Here is a 23,338-nt window from a genome sequence, read left to right on the forward strand (position 1 = left end):
CTCCCATCAAACCTACCAAACATGTTAAGTACCTAGGTGTTACATTCGATACTCACCTCACATGGCGCCCTCACTTAGCTCAGATTATCACTAAAGCCTACAATAAACTGAATCTTCGCCGACTCACAGGCAGATACCGTTCTCACAACATATAAGGTGTTCCTACGACTCGTCCTCACCTATGGGTTTACAACTTGGGTCGCTGCACATTCAACCTTTTACAACAAGCTCAAGATCTTAGAACGACACGCCCTGCGTATTGCATATTGTATCAAGCTACCCAGCCCTACACAAGATCTGTATGATCGCATCTCCTTTCCACACATCCTTTGCCATATCGAAAAACTTCGACTTTCCTACACCACTAATAGACTGGCTCAGAAGCATCCCCTTTTCCTTGATATTATACACAGTGATATCGACTACGCTCCACAACATCCTGTCCGCTACCCGCCACTCTCCCTCCTCTTTACTTTATATCATTATTCACTCCCACCAAATCATCCTGATGAAGACATCGCATCAGCCTTCGTAATTCATTCAGATTCGCACCACATCTTCCCATCATATGCACAGTAATCCATGTCTTCTAACAGGGCTCGTATCTCTCATCATGATCCTGAGCAGCCCCAGGATCGGAAGATAACATGCATTCGTCTAACTAACCCTTTCCTGTACTGTATTGTGGCGTTCAGTGCACCTCACCCTCATCTCCATCTCATCATCCATCTTAATGATTATGGCTAAAGGTCATAATATCTGCTATGGTACTTGAATGCTATATAATTTATGATCAATAAAGTTTATATAAATTATTAAATCACTTAGACCATCCTTGCTGCCTCTTTTCCATATTACTATTTCTTCTTTTCCCGAGAAAAGGGCGTAAGGGGCTAGCATGCCTTCAGCATTGTAAAAAAAAAAAAAAAAAAAAGTTTTTATTGTTATTGTAGCATTTTAATAGATAGATTAAACGAGTTAACATGCACGTTCTTGCCTAAGCTTGGGCTTAAATGTCAGTGGGATCGGCAGCCAACAGTAATCGACGATGGACCCAGATAGCTTGCAGTGATCTCGATCATTTTAGATTTTTATTTTTCACTTTCTCACCTCACATACCGATAAGGATTCCACTTGGGCTTGTATCTGGAGTGTGACGATTCATCTCAGCGACCCGAAAAACTAAGGATTTGACACTAATATCGATCGTTTTCAATTATTTTCGCATATCACTCCTTTCCCACTCCCTAGAGGTGCTAGTAAAAAAAAATACACGTTATTCCTTTCCACATTCTTGGGGGCGCTAGGGTTTTTTTTTTTTTTTTTTTTTTTTTTTTTTTTTTAATACCCACACTGGGACTATGAACATGAACTTAAAGATCAGGACTGTCACCAATTAGCAACCCTGAGAACGATTGGCTCGACATTAGTATCAGTCTTTTTCGATTATTTTACATGTCGATTATTTTACATATTACATGTGACCCCACGTGCTGATGGAGACTGAACTTGGACTGTTCTGTTGATGTTCTTCATGACTATTATACTGACACTTTCAAAGGAAAATACGTTTCCTGTACATTCTGGACTCTCCCATTATATGTAATTTTAGGATCTGTATTATTTAACAACTTAATGTTAGAAAAATGGTTATTGAGATCATCTGCTGTGAATTTATTTTTAGCCATGTTTTATTTCCTGGTTTTTGATTCCTAATATATTTAATATTTTCCACGAAATTTTCAAGTTACTAGTGCTGTTCGCTAGACCCGAGGCGAATTCCATTCCGGCTTTCCTAATTAAGTTGGTACATCTGTTTCGTAAGATTTTTACATTAAAAAAAAAAAAAAAAAAAAAAAACAGTCGTCAGTTTGTACTGGATTAGAGATTTCTTGTACTATGTATAAGAGAAATAGAAGGCATAGAAGAAGGTCGCGATACTTTGCGTTCAGTGAGTGAGACATGCTTATCTAGTAGTGTTAATATCGTGGTATTGAAAAAAGAAAGTTGTTCGTCTATAGACGGAAGATCATAGGTTACCTGCCTATGAATTTTTTTTAATCAAAAAAAGGGCAGTTTCGTTTTATTTAAGCTTCTGTATGAGATAAGTTTGAACTGTGTCTTCGGTGTATGTGTGAAGTAACAGATGAACACTCGATTGTCGTAAGATATACAACATAGTTTAACATATGTGTGGCCAAATTAAGACAGGGCCGAAATAGAGACGTGCCCAGTTTGAATAAGTTTGAACAGTAACAAACTAGGTAAATTATAATCACGGTTGAAGCGGTTATTTGTGGGAAATAAACTGTTTGATTCATGCAGATAGCTCTCTCGAACGAACATTTAATGGCAAATCTGTTTCTACATCGCATGCAGTTTTCTTTCATCGGCTATCCTATTCTTAATTCAATCAGACCATTGTTTTCGTGGGTTTTATTTGTAATCTTCGTTGCGTGTCAATGTAAGGAAAGTAGACAGTTGTTCTTTTCTCTTTATTCGTACTTCAATGCAATTATGTCATCGTTCTCACAGAATTCTAAAAACGACTCTAGTTGATGATACGTAGATAAATTTACTTTGTTATCCGTTATATTAATTAGGCCAATTTTTCGACTCGTTGAAACACTAGCTTTCGATTTCTGTCGGTGAGAAGAAACGGAAGCAGGATGCATTTGAAGGTTTAGTGTCATGGATGTGAAGAGTCTTTTCCTGAAGAATATCTGATAAAAGAAGAATTATAAAGCAAGTAATTACACTCTCGAGGACACTTGTCAATTTTCACTATACCCTTATTTTTTCTTCTTTTCTTTAAGACATTTTACAGTTTAAGACAGAATCAGTATCTAGTTAGAGAAGTAAATCTATTTAAATTGTTTTCGACCGCGCTAGGCATTTTTATGAATTATTGTGAATATAAATCTATTTGAAACATTCAAGCAAACTGTTGTGTAACCGAATGATTAGTACGCTTAGCGTCAATGTGCTTGATTCGGTTTCCTCTGGAGACAACATCCTCTGTGTTGATTCAACAGCATGAGGCAGTTGGTATTTCGTTTGTTTGTTGAAATTTAGCATCCCTTTTCAGCACTTGGGCTTCATGAATACGAAATAAAGACCTACAGTTTAAGACAGAACCCAAATCATCGTAAAACGCTCAATTTTTTTTAAAAAAAAAACTCTTCTACCGGAAATTGAACTCAGGACTACAGTACACCCAAGACCAGCACGAAGGGTTATGAGCCGGTTGGTGAGCTGTTTGAATTTAAGAGAAATGCACTACAGTCTGGTTGATCAGAAATAGCAAAATTATGGATTAATGTGGTAATTGCATATAACTGGCAGGTTGATTTCCTGATTAAACACTTCGTAGTCCTTAAAACTTTGCCCTTTACATGATGCCAGATAGTTCATATTATTGGAATTTCACAGAAATCGTTTTCCCTAATATTCTTGTAACAGTTTATAGAAAAACTGTGGGTTACACTTTATACCTGTAAACAGGGTGCGAATTGGCGGGGGGAATGCCAGGGATTTCCCCCCTGACAAAAATCTTTCCCACCCTGGAGAAGAAAAATTTTATCCCTGGCAGGGATAACTTTTTCCCCCTCTGGAGTATTTTTAAATGGACATAAAGATAAGATAGAAAAAGGGAACAATTCTTACTTTGCGTAACTAACCTAAATATTACTTGAGTGAAAATTTATGAAAGATCTCACATCTCAACTGTTTTGTACTTGTTGTATATATATATATATATATATATATATATATATATATATATATATATATATATATATATATATATATATATATATATGTGTGTGTGTGTGTGTGTGTGTGAGTGAGTGAGTGAGGGAGGGAGGACTGGGTGCGCATATGGGTGAAATTCATCCGCACCTGGGAAAATTTTTCAATTCGCACACTGCCTGTAAATGAGTATTTTACTTTCAGTTTAATTCGATCCGTAGGGGCGACGGTGGCTCAGTGGTTAAGCGCTTACTTCTATTGTGTGCGGTCCCTGGTTTGATCCCCAGCCATGTAAGTTTGTGGTGGGCAACATCGTGCTCGTGGGTTTCCTTGGGTACTCCTGTTTCCTTCCTCTCTTATTCCACCAATTCTTCCATTATCATTCACTTGCTTTAATCATCGTCTCCCTTAGCCAAACGAGCGTAATCATGAGAGGTTAAACTGAAAATTTCATTTCATTGCATCCATAGAATTACATTTGTTTTATACGGACTACTAATATGATATATTAAATGTAGCTTAATCAACTAATTACCCCCATTCCACATCTAAAGGGAACCAAACACGTACAATATGATTGACAATACTGTGATGTGGTGGAGAATATTGACAGTACTACTGAAGTAATTATGGGCGCGTCAATATTATTGCCAATGCCGCTGGAAAGTGGTGAGGTTTCATTTCAATTGTTTATTATTTTTGACATGACAACATGTTTGGTGCTAATAATGATGTTTTTAATAAAGAAGTTCGTGAAATTAACAGTGGTTGCGGTAAGAAACAATATTTAGTGAAGTTCATAGAGCTATACGAAATACTGCCACAACGAGTGTGTGAATTGGAAATTTATCTCAGGAAGGGGGATAAATTTTACCCATATACACACCCAGCCATATCTCTCTCTCTCTCTCTCTCTCTCTCTCTCTCTCTCTCTCTCTCTCTCTCTCTCTCTAGCGCGTTCCTTTCCGTGTGAAAAGGTAAATATTTCAGGAAACAAGTATATGATTCTTACAAGTATATGAAAAGGTTGAGAAGCGAGATGTTACTAAATTGTTTTCACTCAAATTAAAGTGCTTTTTTTTTAACTACACAAAATAAAAGTTTTTCCTTGTTTCTATCTTTATAACCATTCGAAACATTCTAGAGGGGAGGAGTGATCCCTGCTAAGGGTGGAAATTCTCTCCGGAGGGGAAATCTTGGACATACCTCCGTCAATTCGCACATTGGCCTCAACCAAGGGCGGATCCAAGGGGGGTCTGTAGCCCCCCTTGACGCTAAGGTTTACACTGGATAAAATGAGCTTCAATTCTGCTTTACACGGGATAAAACGGCAAATTATGGTTTAGTCCCTCTCTTGATCATATCCTGGATCCGCCACTGGCCTCAACTAAGGGAGTGGCTACAAACACTGGCAAGTATAGAGAGAATATTGACGGTATTGACAGTGTGAGTCAACGCAAAAAAAAAAAAAAAAAAAAAAGCAAAAAAAAAAGTGTTTAAGTGAGTCTTCCTGGTAGCTTAGTGGTTAACGATATACAATGCAGCGCTGCGCTAGTCCTGGGTTCGAATCCTGGCTAGGCGAATCATAGTATGTTTCATACGTCTTGTTTTCCGTTACTAAATACTTTCCCACTCTGGTTCTGTGAAATAGTATGTGCGTATGTAAGAAACATCCAGCTGTGCTCTAGGTCAGTGGTTCTCAATAGGTCAGTGGTTCTCAAAGTGGGGTTCGCGGGATCTACCCAGGGAGTCCGCGACGCCTAAAATTTGGAATGTGTTGTAATAACATGGGACTCGCAGTTGTTATGCAAGAAGTATTTTTTTTTTTAAGTTCAAGAAACTGCAGCTGTGGGCAGCACAAGTACAAACCAATAACTATTCAACATTTCCAGTGCTCAAGGATTTCATTGATTTTTCAAGTGAAAAACGCTCTGATGAAATGCACAAAACACTTGTAGAACACTTAAAAGCATTAGCTGCAAGTTTTTGAGAATATTTCCCTGTCTCACAACCTGGTAATGGTCAAATTGAAAATCCTTTCACTAATGTACAAATCCATGACATATAAAATATGAGTAGAGATGAAACTTTTTCCCAAATGCGATATGTGCGAAACGTTAAGAAAACGCGTATATGTTTCAGGAAACCCCAAACCTTTCGTTTCAGAGCCAGAAATCACGTTTATATTATTGGGAATTTTTGCTAAATTCGGCATTACTTGCGATAAATACGAATAAAAGCGAAAAAGTTGAATTCTTGCTAGTTATTGCTAATAATAACTAAAAAGCGCATTTCCAACATTATTTAACTTAAAAATTGTTTCATTTTACCGAAAAGGTGCACAATGCTAAGGTAAATTCTCCATAAAATCCGTAAGCTTGCATGGCGTGATGTCACTTTCTGGAATTTTCAACGCCTCTTTTTGCGTCACTAAGGCCAATCGGGACCCTTATGATCACATTATTGTCGGGAAAACGAAAACTTGCAAAATAAATTAGAGTTAGCTCAAACAGAAAAAATTAGGTCTGCTACTAGTCCTACTGCAGAGTTGATTAAAAAGGGCAGTGCTTCTCCCAGGCTGTAGTTTGAAGTAAACTTGAAAACTGAGTGTCAGAAGGATTGATGAAGCTGCAAGTGACGACAATTCTGTGTGGAGAGTACGAAAAGCTCAGACTGTGAGTTATTTGATCCAGAAACTGTTTCACTTCATAAAGATGTAAACATCAACAAAACTGAACTGTTGTTTAAATCGTTAAATGTGTTTTGTAATAAAAATTTTCGTGATTTTTTAATTTCTTACGGTGAATTTAAAAGTAAGGTTATTGAAGTTCTCAACAGTAAGGATCAAGGGCGCCGATTTCTCTGTAAATTTGGAGGGGGGCCCATTCAGATGCAGAAGGTATATATATGAAGATTTTAAGACAAATTGCACTCAAATTATGCCAAATATTGTACACTCATAAATACAATAGGGGGCCCACATGAGCTTTGGGGGGCCCGGGCCCCCTCGTTCCCCCGAGGATCGGCGCCCATGGTAAGGATAAGGAAGTTGATATTGTATCATTGTTAAACAGTTTAAAGTCAACCACAATTCATTTGCTGTCAGCTCGTTACGTTCAATGGTTCCAATCTCGAGTGTTGATGCCGAGAGATTCTTTTCCAAATACAATATGATTGTTACTCACAGCAGAACAAATTTAAAAGAACAATTGGTAATGTCTTGCTGCATTTTATCCTTTGACTAAGGATAAGGTTAGAGGAAGTGTTTAAAATGTTGCATTAATTTCTACGTTTCAGTGAATACATTAGCTAGAATGTGCACCTAATTAAGATATATCCTCATTTTTGTATTAGATACACCTTACGTACCAAAAATATACTGTTTACAAGTACCATATTAAAAAAAATTCTACATTTTGAAAAATAAATGCTACATATATGCGAAAATTGTGATATTTAATGCTACACCTCTAGGTATGAGTCTCTCTAACACAGAACAAGAACAGTTATTAGAACTCCTGCGGTAATTTATGGAAAACATTTTCAAAGAAAATAAAATTTGTATCTTTTGGTTGCATGTGCGCTGAGTATGAAGAGTGTCTAAAAAGGGGTTGCAACATTTGATGCCTTTCCCTACCACTTACATGTGAGCAGACCTTTTCTGCTCTTTGCAGTATTAAAACCTTAAAGTGAAATCGGACCTAAGATTCATGGTGACAAAACTTATTCCAGATTTCAATGCAATTATGGAAAAACAAAGAATTTCATTTCTCACATTTTAGTTGACACCACATTTGATAACATTGTTTATGAAGTTCATTTCTTTTTAAAAGAAATTGATCTCCAGTCGTGCAATTTACTATATTTTCAATTGAAATTTCATTCACAAGGAAACAATCATGTCTTTAGAATAAATTAGATTTTTTTCTTGTCAGTGGTAATTCTAATTATTATATTTTTAATACCATCTTAAATTTCAGATAGCGTTGCAAAGGGGCCCGCTGATCACTTTCCGAATGAACAGGGGATCCGCGTTATCGGAAAGTTTGAGAACCACTGCTCTAGACGATGATCGAACTTGTGATTTTGTACTTTTGATGAACTCCATAGAGTACTCCATTAGCTCCTGAAAATCAGTTGGTTGAATTAAAGTTTAGGATTCCTTCCAGCACCAAAGTTATATGAAACGTGGATCAACAACTTAAAGTAGGATCCGAAGCACTTGAGGTCCCACTGAGGATCAAACCGGATCTCTTGCACCAAAGGCGTGTGCACTAACCATAAGGAAATTTTGCCCTTGAGAATTGCCAGGAAATTTTCAATCACGAAACACATTAATCTGCGATAAGCAAATTCGAACTCCTGTCAGGTAGACTAAAAGCTTCATATAGTCATTGATACTGCAGTGTACAGGGTGAACCTGAAAGATGTGCAAAAACTCCGGGAGGTGATTCGTGACATAAAAAGAAGACAAAAAAATCTTGCATGTTGTCGAATTCCGCCTCGTGTACGAGTGACAGGGATGCCAAATTGCAATCGACAATTGAATTCTGACAATTGGAACGGAACAGAAGGATATGCACACAAACTGCGGGAAGTGATTCGTGACATCAAAACTAATTAAGTGTAACTGTGAACATCAGCAAAATGATCCCGTACGTTAGGCAGTTGTGTGGACAGAGATAAGTTTGTTCACATCTTTCTGTTCAGTTCCAACTGTCGAATTAGACTGTCGATTCCAAGCTGGCACCCCTGTCACTCGTACACGACGCGGAATTCGACAACATGCAAGAAGACTTTTTGTCTTCTTTTGATGTCACGAATCATCTCCCGGAGTTTCTGCACATCTTTCAGGTTCACCCTGTATCGTATGTCAGAAACAGATATGTTCAGTTTTTCATAACCATATAATCAGAATTGCCAGCAGCGGTCTCCTGAAAGACGTCACACCACTAACAAGAGTGTTACTTCCACACTACCAATATAACCAGTGCTGTAGTCCTACAATTTTCAGAGGGTATACGCTGTTTTGTCTTCATTGTTTTATAGTTTAAAAGCATTTCATGCTATTTTATTGATGACACTCCTTATTTAAATCACATTATTAACAACATAAATAGATGTAGATATGGAGAAGGAACTAGCATTCTGAGAAGGAACAGAGAAAATCGCGCCTGATGTGCCAGAAATAAGAAAATTGTGCCCAAATTTAACTCTATAAAATCATTAAGACATGATTTTTTTTTTTCAATTAATAGGCTCTGTATTGTTCGAAGTTACGTATGGTGTGATGCTGATATTGAAAACATTCAAATCAGGGTTGGCAAAAACCATGGTTTTTATTTTTTTTAAACGTTTTTTTTTTGTTTAAAGCCGTTTTTTTGTTTAAAGCCGTTTTTTTTTTTTTAAATAATTTGCTCGATGTATTTATATCACATATGGACAGAAATAAGTTTGTTTCGCCTTGGTGTTATTATACAACAATCAGGTTATGTTGGAAGGCGTCACATAAGCTTAAAGCGGAATCCAAACCACTTCTCGGCTTACATCCGAGAGAAATTGTCCTCCACTTGAACTCGAAACCGGGACTAATTGGCCACAAATACGATATGTCTGCCGACGCACTCAGGAAGGACTCCGATAAAAATACATTGTACTGATCTTTACATAGGCCTACTTGTTAATATAATTGTCAAGAATCATTTAAGAAGGACAAAAAGATAAACAGTTGCACAAGTGAAACCATTATACACAATTACATATGGACAATTTCAAAATACTGCAAGTACAGAAGAACTAGTTTAGTCCAAGTTAAAGAAATACGACGACTTAATTTGCATATCAGTAAGAAAAGTGAATAAAGGTACGAATTAATTGAGTCCACTTTGGCTCTAACCCGTTTATACATAAATAGATACCAAAGATACTTCTGATTTCAATAAATGCCTCTCGCGGGGTTTGTATGACCCCCCCCAAAAAAAAAACGGCATTTCAATGTATTTTATCAATAGTAAACTAAACATTATTAAAACGAAACAATAATAGAATTTTCCTTTGATTGCAATTGCATAACAAAAATTGCTTTTGTAGTATAATATTTTTGAGTAATGAATGGGGAATTTATGTCTGAATATAATACGAATAATATACGGGAGTGAAACGTGATAACCCACAAATGTGTGTTCATTACGATTTTACGAACACACACTTTGACGAACATTTTTCGTTTTTTGGTTTAAACTTTTTTTTTTTTTTTTTTTTTTTGAGAAAACAAGCTGGTTTAAACCACCTAGGAATAAACCAGCCAACCCTGATTCAAATATTGAAAATATTCGGTGTGATATTGAAAATATTCAACCTTAGTTTTAAAATGTCGAACAAGTTTGGTTCTCTTCAGCAAAGAACAAGGTTTTAAGCAATTGAAATACCACAGCCATCGACCTTCAAAACGCTTGGATATCCTCACAGAACAAAAATGCGCCATTTTGCATCGATCTATCCAGTTGATCCTGAAACTAATAATTTTGTGCTTTAATTCCTTCCTGTATAATAACATCCAAATAATAGTAGCTAGTAACAACACTAGCAGTGAAAACGTTTGATAAAATATGACGTGACACTAACCTTGATCAAGTCTTCTGCGGAAGCTACTTGCTAGTGGCCACTGGTTACTATTTGGTATCAAAATGATCACTATCCTTTTAGGTATTGATCAACACCAATATCATGTCTCTATGACTTACGGTTCCCAAGATATGGCTCCTTAAATCTCCCGAAACCGGCACTTTTTTGGCCAGTATCTCAAGAACGGCAAGAGTGATTCAAAAAAATTCCATCACTTTCTCAGATAATTTTTGATGCTGTATGGAATGGAGGGCTCAAAATTGAAAAATTCGCAAATAACAAACAGACAGGGACACACGCACACAGACAGACATAGAGAATTCAGTAATGAACTTTCTAAGTTTGTTGAAAAGATGATACAGTCACTTTAACATTTGAGTCAGGCTCGATTAAACAAATATAAATGAAATAAAAGTAGAAAAAAATATAAGGTTTGAACAAGGTACACTCCAATGACTAGGATTAAGCAGAAGGGATACGGCGTGTACCGCCGTGTTCCCTCGACTACAGCCCTGAATATAACTGATGTCAAAAAACTTCAGATTTTGTTACAGGAAATGCTTTGCTCCCTTCTGAAAACTTGACATATGACATTGCAATATCAGTGACGATATACTTCTTTTGGTGACAATGGGAAATTCAATGAACCAATTTATATTACGTTTCTTGAATACTTTAACAAGCAACTATAAATTAACATTTAGAGAAGTTATTTTGCAGTCGCGAAGTCCCAGGTTTGAATTCCGGAACTTGTCATCCTGACTCGTGTTATTTCTGGAATGTGCTGTTCTACGGTGCGAATGCTAGGAAGGTATCCATATATGTATATAGCAACTTGGACAGACTTTCTTTCCAGATTTCATTGTAGAAGTTCAGTGTAAAATGACCTTAACAACAGTATCTGAAAAGTTTGTTGATAGTGTAAATAAATAAACAAATCAATAGGTCAAAGAATATGCCACGTTTAAATGGAACTGAACTGAAGAAAGAAAAATAGCAGATGTCTAAAGTCTCCTAATTTGCTTGTATGCTGCAGACAAGATGAATAGCATGAAGTTGCATTTGATCGTACAGTGCGGTTGCGCAGTGCCGCCATAGTGAATGTAGGTACTTTCCCCTCTTTTCCGTTCACGTCCCTCGTGTTTTTTCTCGCATACGACCCTGAGAGCCTGTAGCTCGTTGGCACAAGCAATATAATACGTCAGTCAGTTGAGCTGAAGTTGGGAACAGGTGAAGGTATCCGCGGTGCACCTCGTTCTTTTTAAGTATTGGGGACATGATTTAATTTCATTTATTCTCAGGTAGAATTCCCGTGCTATGTGTATTTGCGGTTGTGTCAGTGAGTTTTGAGATAAAATTAATTATTCTTAACACCCGAAGCCCATTGTAAAAGGAAATAATACATATATTTTTTTAAAGTGCCAGTGTCATTGGACTGGAGGACGGAACACTCCACTCAGGTAGCTCCAGCCAACGCAGCAAGGTGAGTGTGTGGAATCTTAATTAATTTTGTAGTCTTCTTGGAGTTTGTTTTTCTTTTATTACTCAGGTAACATAAGAAAGTAATGTAAATATAAATGATCGTCAATTTGCTAAAACTATGTAGTAGAAAAGTTTTGACAGTAGTTCAGCAAACTTTTCGTGTGTAGTTCATTAGTAAATTTTCGTATGAAAGTTTATTTTTGATGCTGATTTCTTAGGTGATGTATACCAGTAGAAAGTAATTGGGCATCAATCTAAGAAACAATAGACATTTGGATTTATTTTGTGGTTCAAGACACTTTATTTATTTTTTCTATTTATTATACAAACGTGTATGCGGAACGTTGCAAATCAAGGATTTAGGAGCCACTCATTAGAATAATGGATCACTAGTTCGATCTCGGGTCGCGTCGTATTGACTTTGTTGTTGAACAAATATATATGTATTCGAGGCTGATATAAACTATACTTTTAATCCTTGTTCCTTCCACCCTCTTTCCGCTTAAGATTGTAGGAGATATGGAACTAAACAGGCATAAATACGAGAGCTTATGTAGTTTGGGGTTCGATCCAGGTAGAAATAAATTAAACAGTACTACGGAACACAAATATAAGTTTTCATAATCTAGCTGTGAATAAGATATAAAATTAAACTGATTTGTGAATACATGATAAAAATTTGCTGTTTTAGTTAATTCAATTGGAGATATTTATGATTGAAATAGTGACGATAAATATTTCTTAATCTAGAAATAACCCCATGAAGCTGTACATGTAGATTTCCCGCGATTGTTTTTCTACTGCAAGCAGGTAGGTATGTTTTGATCTTTAATGTATGCCAATACTCGTATTGCCTTTTACATTGTGGGTTCAAGACAGTAGCGTAGCCAGAATGTGTGTTTTTTTTGGGGGGGGACAAGTGCTGTTATAGGTACATATAGAAAAATTACAAACAAAAAATATATAAAAATAAAAATATATAAAAAAAAATACAAACATCAAAGTACATTGTCGGACCTCTTTGGGGAAGGGGGGGCCTCCGCCTACGCCACTGGTTCAAGATACTTACTGCTGTTGTAACTGAGGAGTCCGAGGCTGATTATATATTTTTAGATGACTCAGATAAATGAAAGGAAAGAACTTATGAAATATTGGATAAGATCACACTTCATAGGTGCAAATATATGATGAATATGATCGTGTTCGTCATGGTGTATGTTGTCTTACATGCTTAGCAAGATTCGAAAAAGCGAAGGCACATTCTGGAACGCTGCCATTACCTCTAGGTAGGCCTACATAGAATTAGGTAGAAACGCACACAAAGGCATCCCGTTGAAGCTTGTATCAAAGGATGCTTTTTAAAGGCCCGAATAAAGACATTTTAAAATTAAAATGTGCAAGCTTTTAAATAGTTTCACGTTATACACTTTTGACTGCGAAAGTGATTCGTTGCAATCTATAGCGCGATTAATTTGTGGTGTAAGACGTGAATTACATTGTATTTATGCACTGCAAAGCATAACGAGGTTTTCTTACTTTCGCACGTAAAGTCGTAAGTTTTTTTTTTTTTTTTTTAAATAGACATTGAAGTGGAATGTGCTGGTATTTTTTTTTTAAATACCATTAATGGCAAAATTTAATGAAAGTAAAGTAGTTTGGTTTTCTATTCTTATTAATTTTCCTCTTACATAGATAACTCTTCAGCATTTACACATGCCAAGACACTGTTGTCCAAGGACTGAACTTTGAAGTTAGTGGTTGCCGATTTACCTCAAAGAGGCTTTAGTTTTTACTCTGCTTATTTAACTTTAAATGTTGATAATTTGGCTCCAATGATTCAAGTTCGATTATTGACGAGTCGAAAGTATGTTCGGTATTGGTACTCTCTTGAGTGACTTACGAGCTCCTTGAATTTTATATTTACCCAACAGGTAGCTTGGCTGGCGCATTCCAATGTGGAATATTTCGTATTTTACTTTGTCTTCAGGGACTGGTCGAACGGTAGTAAGTCTCCTATCAGCACTACTATGAATTATAGCTTATTACTTTATGAAAGGAAATGGAATTTTACTTTCCACAAACAGCTGGGGAGTGAATAGCCCTGAGAGCTGTTTCGAAATGCTCAGCGTTTGTTAGTGATATCAAAGTAAAAATATTTCTATAGGAATATTTTTACTTTTCTTTATTTTAACTTCTGCATTTTGAAGTCTGGCAGTGAATAACGTAGAACTTCCACAATAAAGACAGTGTCGTAAATTTACTAATAAAAGATTATTGCAATTACTCCCAGTGGGTATGCAGACTGGAATCTCTTTACCAATATATTTAATTTCGTTATAGTACAGATGTCATGAATTGGCAGGTTGAGCAGCTGTGTTTTGTCAAGAGTATAATATAATCACTTGATAAAGTAGTTAAATATTCTGTCCGTCTTTCGGAGAGTCAATTGATTGCTCTCAATAATACCTGACGCAGTATGAGAGAAACCTTTGAGCTTCGCTGTAATAGCTCAGTGTCCATGTACATAATCAAGGAATCAAAGATTTGTACCAAATATTTAATTTCTATTGTTACTGACATTACTAGGCAGACAAACTGACAGACTAAATGGGGTAAGTGATAGTCTTGTAATTGGAGTGTATCGGTTCAGCCGATTACTGTCTCTTTAACCCCAGACAGATCTTACCAGATGCGTATATGTATATTTTTCAGTCGTGCCCGAGAAGCATACATTGACCTTTGTATGATGCTCTGGATGAGAGCCCTAGGCTGTTCGGTTTGTGCCGTCTTTGGTTAAATAGCTGGCAGGTGTGATTGATTTAAGTCAAATTACAAAAAAGAATTCATAATTTTTTAAAACAAAATGTATTTCTGACCATTCAGGGACACTAATTGAATATGTCTAGAACTTTCATCTTAATTTGTATGGTGAGCTTTGTGGTGGACAAACGCCGTGTGCGTGAGTTTTCTCGAGGTTCTCTCGTTTCCTCCCACTTTCTTCATTCCACCATTTTGTTCATTTTTCATTGTCACTGTCTCCTTTTGCCTAACGGGCATAACGGTGGGATGTAAAACTTAATTTAATTTCTATTTGTGTGATGATAGGATCTTGATAATGCAAGTTAAAACAAGTATTGTTTTTAGATTAGTTAATGGGCCAAGGATTTTCATAATGTACTGCACTTACTTAAGTTTCATATTGCACAGGAGATCAAGGAGATTACTTAAATCAGTTTAACATTCCATACTAACATTTCCGTAATTTTAAATTCAGATTTGTATATATTGTGGTAATATGTGTATGATAGCCTTTTTACCGTAACTAAAACTTTATAACTAGCGAAACAGTTTCAAATGAATTTTTAAACATAGTACATACCTCAAACTAGGTTTTCATGTTATTGATTATAATTAGTTTCCTAAAGGGAAGGGGGGGGGGGTATTTCTGCCCAAAAGAGTGTCCCAGGAGCCACTCATTTTAAAAAAATGAAACTTCGTATATAATCTCGTTAAAAATAATTGGACTTGGGCCCTAGCGTTTTCAAGGATCCTGGTTTAAGGGAAGAAGTGGTAAATTTCTATAATTTTTCTTCCATATTCGGTTGCTTGTTTCATCATTGCGGGAAAACGGATGAACCATTTTATTTTTAAAAGCAGAGATACGAGGGCTGCTATTTATATTTTGAGCCTTGGCAAATGATTGCAGTTAAGCGCCATTTTTTTGTTTGCATAAAAACGTTTGACATTGTTGATGTCATTGTAACGTACTTCAAATGTTTTGTCAATAGCTTTGTGTTTACGTTGACTTGAAGATTGCGTGACAACAGAAAATGGAATTAACTCCAGAAAATTTTCGAGCAATGATTTATTACAATTTTTGACGTGGATTATCAGACAAGAGTGAATCGATCAACTTACTTCTACATTTGGTGATGAAGCCCCATCTTTTGCCACTGTAAAACGCTGGTATAACGATTTTACTCGTGGCCGCCCTTCGTTCACTGACGAAATTCGCGAAAGTCGTCCAAAATCAGTTGTTACTCAAGAAAACATTAATGCTGTGCAACAGTGAGAGATTGAGCCAGCCCTAGGCATTAATTCCACCAGCATATATCGTCGCTTATGACTTACAGACGTAAGCGCCGAAAGTGTAATTTTACAGGAGAGGCATTTAAAGAAATTTAAGTGCAATTGAACTGTTCCACACATACAGCTAAAAACTATAGCTTCTTGCCCTGTGCAAATGATATATGATGGCTCTTTCGAATACCTGTAGCGTGTTTATTCAATATGACGTCATCACGCTAGAAATTTGCCTTACATGGATATACGCCTGTTCGTCATATATGCAATCTAATACATTTGGTACACGCTTTAATTGCTTATAACCTTACTAACACATGAATAAATGACTGGATTGGTTTTTCATCCTAAACAAACTGGGAACTTGTAAGAACGGGGCATATAGATTTTGGTAAATTAGGTTCTGATCCATTACGATTAATAGGCTCCGGCAGTAACTGAACCCGTACCCACGCTCTCAAAAACCGAGCGCACTTACCCATTGGCCTCCCCGAAATCTATTAATACAGGACTAAAGTTTCTTATTTTAACGTCGATTTTTATAAATGTTTTCAGTTTATTTATATAATTATTAGGTACTCGTACAAATTGCCGATACAAAGGAATTTAAGAATTGATGTAAAATAAATTTGACATTGTTGACACAACTACAAATAATACGTTTTAAATGTGTAATCATAGTACAAATTCAGTTGGTGTCTTCCCACTTGCAACAGTCCTATAAGCGACAGGAACTGTTAACTGTCCTATGAGCGACCGATTTGATCTGTTAACTGCCCTATGAGTCACCGATTCGTTCATACTAAGATAATGGAAGAAGATAAGGTTCTCTATTCTTTAACTTGTTTTATGCTAATGTGATTTAGAACCTAACAAAATGTACTATGAAAAATTTCGCTCTGTCTGAATTTAATATCGTGAGAATGATCTCATCATATGAACAATCTTTTATACGCTTTTCCTAATATTATATTTTTGAATTAATTTATATGATAAATTGACTCTATCAAGGGGAAAACTAACTAAATATTTAGAGTAGCTCCGCCTTTGTCTATGATTCTAATATAATTAAAAATGTCATGTTAAAATGATACGGAGCATAAGTTTAGATTGAATATGTTTATGGCATAAGAAAGAAATCAGAAAAAAGTAGGGGCGCCCGAAGAAAATTTTCTAGGTAGGAGCATCTACATGGTTGCTGTATCACGTCTGGTATATCTGGTATTTAATATACGTGGTTTGCTATATTACGTATACATTTTTGTGAGCCAGGGGAGCGACCCCTGCCTTCCCATCGGGTACCCATGGAAAAAAGGTGTTCACCATTTGAGGATATCAAAGAAATCTAAAAACACGGTGTATTCGAAGAAATTATTACACAAGTTACAAATCTCTCGCAGGACTTCGTCTAGTTATAACGAATTATTTCAGATTGCTTCACGACAAACTTTTATGTATAAGTCAAAACAAGGGAGGAAGGCAAATTAAGCAATTAGTTTACGTTTTAGTAGCTTACAATAGGGGGGAAGGTAGTTTAAAGAGTTTGTTTACCTTTTGGATTGTTTTACCTTTAGGAATATACTTTTCATGGAAATATCCCTGTTGTCTCATTAAGTGATTTGATACGGTATGTTTATGTCAAATCTACTCAAAATTAAAATAAGTTTTATTTGCACTCACAGTAGAGAAAAAAATATATTTGACGAACAGTATCACTGGCACGTGTATATTTCATACCAAGGTTGTTCGGGCGCTAATAACGCCAGAGGCAAACAAATTTTACGAGATGGAATCATATCATCTTCCATCATCTCAATGTAAATGAATCGGTCGCTCATAGGACAGGTAACAGTTCCTGTCGCTTCTGGGACTAATTCATTCAGTTGACGGTTTTTGAATAAGTTTATTACAAATTTTATTAATAGTTTTGAAAGATAGTAAATGAAAATAATAATGCTGAAATATTGATCAGATGCCTTTGCCTTCCTATATAAGTGGGGAAGGTCTTCATAAAATTTTTGACAATTTTTGTCACGGTTGACAAGTGTTAGTCCTGAGCACAGGTGCATGAAATCCTTGTATTTCTCGACCAATATTTGTGGATACATTAAGTTAGGGCAGTGCGTGTTTCAGTGCACCCAATGTGTGTTTGTCAGCTTCTCATGATGTTGACTGAGGTGACTCGTTTTTAATGAAAATCCCTGATAGGTTCTCTTTGGTCACCATTACCTCCCGGACCATTGTCCAGTCCACTTTAATGCGAGAATCAAATTCTCTCAGATATTTAATACATATACTTTCAGAAATACTCTTATAGTCTTTAAAATCTTTAACTTTCAGTGAGTGCACATGATGTGGTGACCCACAACGAGCCATGTGCTAGAATTTGAGTGAACTGTAGATGTACTTGGAACCGCCAATTCACCACAATTAGCATCAGGTGCAAGCTTCTTACTTGGAGAAGGTCTGATTTCTAATTTTTTAGAAGGTGATGGGTGATTTCTGCAGTTGTCAATGTTGGCAATATGCTTGAAGGACACGAAACATTTACAGAGAAGTCAAGTATTTTGATATTGACGTTTCCAGTTTAAGTATTCACACTCCCGTATGTACAGTTTGTCACGATGAGAATCAGGTAATTGAATATTTTCTTTTTTATCTTCAGAATAACCACCACGTTCGTTCTTATTTTCATCTTCATACTGACTGTCACTTACGTTCTTATCTTTTGAGGTGTTCTTTTTTCAGTACGTTCGTTTGTGCAGTTTTCTTCAAAACACTGAGAGGGACATACATAAATTCTGACTCCCATTGTTCTCACGCAGGATCCTGTGCTGAATATTCAATCATAGTTCAATAATAATAATAATAATAATATATATGTATATATATTTATTTTCCCCTGACAGCCAACGTCTTACATAATTCATTGTTATCAACAGTTTCAATATATTTGGATAATATTAGATTCAAGGAGGCATCTTCCCACTTCACTAACAGACTTCACTGTCCAGGAACCCGTAGAGAGAAACAAGGCGTGGTTAATTCTTGACTGTCTCTGTTCGACTGTTTTATGCTCTGACTGCAAGTGTTCCCGGATTGTTATATTATTATTTTGTCAGTAGTAGTCGGCTTCACAAATACTTTAGTAACAACCATCAAATGATACCACATAAAAAGCGGCATTGTCACTGAAAAAAATCAGTAGCATTTATTGTATAGTGCCAGGGAACGTAACGATCAATTATATTACACATTTTACATGACGGAAAGACGTAAGCGCCACAAATGGCTCTTACGTCTTTACGTAAAATAACAAGCAATACAAGTGTGTCGCTTACGCCAGTTGAACATTTACTAGAGAAAAACTATTATAGATAGACTTACGCCATTTTGTCAGATTTTAGAGTAAGGTTTGAAGAGTTCCCAGTTGAAATATCTCATTTTTTTAAAATTTGGCGCGTACGTCTCTACGTCATATCGTCGACAGCGCCACAAACTGTCGTATCTCAGTTTTCTAAACTTTTCAGGAGAGCGATTTTTAGGTTTTCACACAACTTTGAACAGCCATAACTCAAACTCTATTTTACCGAAAAGAGAGAAAATTTACCAAGTTATAACTTAAATCATAAGAAATCAGTGTAGAAAGTTTTATGGAATTTGCTTATAAAAGCTTGTGGAAAATTTGGCGGGAAAGAGATACGACAGTTTGTGACGATGTTAATCCTCTCTTGTATGAAAGATACGACGCATATTTTTTATTCTGAGAACTACATTAATAGATGAACAATCGGAATATATTGCACTTTTATTGAAAAACTTCGTGTTTATTACACAAAATAATTTAACAAATGCTTCCTGAGATTCTTAAGGGTAAAACGAAATTCCTGAGAACACACAAGAAACACAATATTAAGAGCATAGTAACCATAACATAAAATAGTGCTATCAAGTTGTCGTTGCCAGAATATAAAATCTTGCAAAGTAATTTGCAAATTGCATGCTTTGATATTGCACTTGAGAAGGATGGCTAATATGGTAAGTTTCTGTAAAATTGAACATGTTCAGGGTCTCGAATGCTTGGAGTTGGGCCCGGACACAATGATAACGGTCCTCGTAGCCGTGGAAGACCCGGGTTCGATTCCCGGCGGGAGCTCATGTGGTTCGGATTGCACGTTAATCAGTAGGTCAACGTCTCATATAGCCTCGCTGCTGAAAGGAACGTTAAAAATCAATCAATCAATCAATCAAAACGAGTCCTCGTACTTCTCTGGAGCGATAATTTTTGACAAGTCTGCAAAGTAGGAACTTCTATCTGGTGGATTCAATCTGCGTTCTTTTCAGGGAAATAGTTATGTAAGTGTCCTCAAAATGACTTGTCTTAAACTGAATGCAGTTTGGATAGCCTTTGTTCACTTTCGCTTCGCGCATTTCCGTCCAATTGATTGGATCTCCATTTTCGTCACGTCTAACTGACAGAATACAGACATTGGGACAGAGATCTAGTCTCATACATCAATTCTGTCAACACAATGAACGGTATATGGGTTCTTTTTCCTTGGCAGTTTAACAATCGGTTCAAGTTGCGAGGGTACAAAATTACTGCCACAGTGCTTAATAGATGTGCTTAAATCACTGTGGACTGAATCTCCCTCATTTTATCCATGCCTAGATTCAAAGAATCGGAGAGAAATTTCTCTGATGTTCTTACGTGTTTGCACCGCATACCCCATCATAGCAACCAACCTGAACTCCTACTATGTCCATCCTGTATTTCTCTAACTCATTCGTTACGGATTTTAACGCGCCTCCCTATAAAGAATTCTAATATCCCATGTTCCAAATCTCATGTCCATTTTCTTTTGCTGATGTCGTGCCAAGTTATCAGTCTTGGTCCGAGACTTCTGTGATTGTTTCTGAAAAGTGTCCTTTTTTTCTATTACAGGGTGAGTTTGTTAGCCTCACCCAAACCCCAAAGCTGGAGGGTCACTCCTTGTCTGCCCGCGACTGCTTATTCATTTTCTTTCGCAGCTAACCTCTATATCTAAAGGCTTTCTCCTCGATCCGCAACCTGGGGCCGCGGTGGCTCAGTGGTAGAGCGTTCACCTCTGGTTCATGGGGTCGCGGGTTCCAACCCTGATCCCGCCAAGTGAACTTTGTGGTGGACAAACAGCGTGTGCGTGGGTTTCCTCGGTTTTCTCCCGTTTCCTCTCACTTTCTTCATTCCATCATTTCATTCACCGTCTCCTTTAGCCTAACCGGCATAACGTGGGACGTAAAACTCAAAAATGTCATGTCATGTCGATCCGCAACCTGAGGACGCCCCATGCCATGTAAATATATATGTATACAGCCCCGCATTAATCAAGTATAACATTCTAGCTTATAAGTTTATTTGTTTCGGCTGTTCCGAGCTTAAGATATAAGTAAAAATACATTATGAACAAACTAGCAGCGTTCACCCCGCTTCGCTGCGGTCACCCCGGAACGCAATAAACTTTGTTACTTAGATAATTTTTACTTTTTCGCTTTCAAGTGATATGATAAAAACCATAGTAGATTGCAGTAAATGTTAACATTATATCGCCTGTCATTTATGTTAACCCGCCCCGCTTCGCTGCGGTCACCCCGGAACGCAATAAACTTTGTTACTTAGATAACATTTACTGCAATTTGAAAGCGAAAAAGTAAAAATTAACATTATAGCGCCTGTCATTTATGTTAACCCGCCGAGTCACACGGTCATGCGGGTTGCATATAAATACGTTTATTTTTACCTATGATGAACTAATAACAAAGGATTTGTACGTATGGACACCTGAATGGTCAATTATCTCAAGACACTGGTAATTGAAAATTAAAGTGATATGATAAAAACCATCTAGGGTCCAAATCCTAACAACCCCCCAAAAATGAAAGAAATTGGTTCAGCCGTATTAGCGTGATGAGCGGACAAAGGATTTTGTACGTTCTCTTATATATATATATAGACTAGCAGCGTTCACCCCGCTTCGCTGCGGTCACCCCGGAACGCAATAAACGTTGTTACTTAGATAATTTTTACTTTTTCGCTTTCAAGTGATATGATAAAAACCATAGAAGATTGCAGTAAATGTTAACATTATATCGCCTGTCATTTATGTTAACCCGCCCCGCTTCGCTGCGGTCACCCCGGAACGCAATAAACTTTGTTACTTAGATAATTTTTACTTTTTCGCTTTCAAGTGATATGATAAAAACCATAGTAGATTGCAGTAAATGTTAACATTATATCGCCTGTCATTTATGTTAACCCGCCGAGTGACACGGTCATGCGGGTTGCATATAAATACGTTTATTTTTATACCTATGATGAACTAACAAAGGATTTGTACGTTATGGACACTTGAATGGTCAATTATCTCAAGACACTGGTAATTAAAAATTAAAGTGATATGATAAAAACCATCTAGGGTCCAAATCCTAATAACCCCCCAAAAATGAAAGAAATTGGTTCAGCCGTATTAGCGTGATGAGGGAACAAAGGATTTGTGCGTTCTCTTTTATATATATAGATGATAAAGAAACTAAGTGGATAACAATAAGAAATGATATAAAAAGCAATGAGTTTATCAGTACGGTACTGTATACCTACTTTTGGGCCACTTTGTATATATAAACCAATTGCTTTGAATATAGGCGTATCTGTCCAGTTGCGAAAGATCTGTTGCTCACAAACTGTCGTAACTCAAGATACGACTGTTTGTGAAAATGGTTTATATGCTTCATCTTAAGATACGACACAATGACGTCATCACCACCGTCAAAACAACGCACATTACAGATATGTCGTTTTGGGAAATTGTAGATGTCAGTGTATGCAACCACACAGTAAAATATCTCAATTTTCGATTTTTTTGAGATACGACACTTTGTGACGCTGTCGACGATATAAGCGACGATATATGAAATATTACATTATTTCTCTGTGAGAAAGGTTTGTTCTCGTTGTATCCCACATAATTTGACAAAAACTCAAAAAGAAGCTCACGTCGATTGGTGCACACAAATGCTCAATAAACACAATTTTGGTGCTTATAAGACGTATATAAGATTGTAACAGGTCACGAATACACGGATATATGCATATGAGCCGGAACGTAAACAGCAGTCGTCTGTATGGGTATTTCAAGATGAACCAAATCCAACAGAAGTTGTTCGCGCTCGAAGAACATCGAAACAAATGGTCTCCTGTTTTTGGGGGGAGGGGGAACTGATCATTTGGCAACTGTGCCTCTAGAGGAATGTAGAACAGTCACCTCTGAATGGTACACAACAATTTATTTTCCGGAGGTCTTCGGTTAAATACTGAAATCAAGCGCCTTCGGATTCTTCAAAACAATGCCAGCTCTCACATCTC

The 23,338-nt window shown here is 36.7% G+C and overlaps 1 protein-coding gene across 4 annotated transcripts in view; it reads left to right on the forward strand.

Moving 5' to 3' along the window:
- ced-6 (PTB domain-containing adapter protein ced-6) overlaps positions 1 to 23,338 on the forward strand; it is a 305,642-nt gene that overhangs the window by 79,123 nt on the left and 203,181 nt on the right. Inside the window, exon 2 of one of the 4 annotated variants that reach the window (XM_081736266.1) lies at positions 11,794 to 11,857. The exons of 1 other annotated variant lie outside the window; for it this stretch is intronic. The gene's annotated coding sequence lies outside the window, so the exon portion shown is untranslated. Of the gene's footprint in view, positions 1 to 11,445; positions 11,858 to 23,338 lie in introns of those variants that run through there. 2 more of the 4 variants (XM_081736267.1, XM_081736265.1) reach the window with 2 other exon arrangements.

Source organism: Thermobia domestica, chromosome 13 (genome assembly GCF_964235325.1).
Source record: "Thermobia domestica chromosome 13, izTheDome1.hap1.1, whole genome shotgun sequence".
NCBI lineage: Eukaryota > Metazoa > Arthropoda > Insecta > Zygentoma > Lepismatidae > Thermobia > Thermobia domestica.